Source organism: Maniola hyperantus, chromosome 19 (genome assembly GCF_902806685.2).
Source record: "Maniola hyperantus chromosome 19, iAphHyp1.2, whole genome shotgun sequence".
NCBI lineage: Eukaryota > Metazoa > Arthropoda > Insecta > Lepidoptera > Nymphalidae > Maniola > Maniola hyperantus.
This window is the reverse complement of record NC_048554.1, coordinates 9,383,886-9,385,268: the sequence shown is the minus strand read 5'-3', so window position 1 is coordinate 9,385,268 and position 1,383 is coordinate 9,383,886.

Below are 1,383 nucleotides of genomic sequence, written 5' to 3'. Positions count from 1 at the left end.
GTTTTGTAATAATCGAAGTACGGGCAATTTAATAAAAAAAAAACCGGATATCAATGCACTAATCCATTAAGCAATGAAACCTAGAACTTTGAAGCCTTATTTCATCACCGATAGAAATGTTACTGGGATACCAGCGTGATTCCACTTTGTGAAGATTCAAGAAACTGTTCAAAGATTCCGGAATAATGTTATCGTGAGGTCGTCACGACTCACGATGTTTGCTGCAACGCACTTTGTTTGCCATGGAATCTTCCCGCGGCGATAACCTCTTATCAATAATAGCACGAGACGCGCTGCTATTTATATCTGAGAATTCTGAGATGATAAGTACCGGGTTATTTTATTATTGAGTACCTATTGACACAGGCTATCTTGGGATGTCAGAACACGTGCGTCTCTTTATCTGACTGACTGGAATTCTCCATTCAAACCTTAATTATTGCCTTCAATGTTATATAGGTACATAATAATAATATGAATACGTGTAGCGCATCGTGTATTTGAATAATTACAGAAGCCATTAGTATAGATTTATTTCATAGACAAGTTTTACGATTCATGCGTAGTAGGTACCTATATTTTAGTGGAGGAAAAATGAGCGCCTTAAAATTTTAACTAGCAACAGTTTCGTTTCGTATCTAAGTATTTTCTTGGCCCCTTCGGTTTCTATTCCGCACTCCGCAGCAACAAACTTCCCAACTAATGCTGCAATAGAAGATAGCGGTTAACCGCCCAACTACCTATAAAGGGGCGAAAAATTATAGTATGTTTTCTGTAAAATTAAAGATAAACTATTGCGCTCACTTTGTTTGTGTTTATATTCTACTCATATTACAAAGAGGTAAAGTTTGTAACTTTGTTTATAGGAAGTAATCTCTACAACTACTAAACCGATATTGAAAATCCTTTCACCAGTAGAAAGCTACATTATTCCTGAGTGACATAGGCTAAATTTTTTTTTAAATCAGAGATCCCTAAAAAAATTGTAATAATCTATCCGTGCGAAGCCGGGTCGGATTGCTAATTTTCGGTTTTGCTTGAGATATCAAATCAAGGCGTTTTTCCGTCTATGTCCTGTCCATATTAAAAGTGGTAGACTTTTCAAGTTAATTAACTGTTTTACAGTTAATTAATTCGAAAAGTTACACTAGAAACTATTGTGATGCTTAGACGCCATCTCCACGGACGAGAGAATCGATAGTCTCGCCGTGCCACCAAACTCGATACAACTCTTATAGACAAATCTCCACAGGGCGATACTATCGCCGACGATAGTGGGTCGGACTCGTTGCGTTTCCCTCGCCCGTGGAGATTAGTGAGGGGAAAAGCATAGTCAGGGCAAATAAATTAATGATAAAAAATAATACGACAGAGTACCAGATA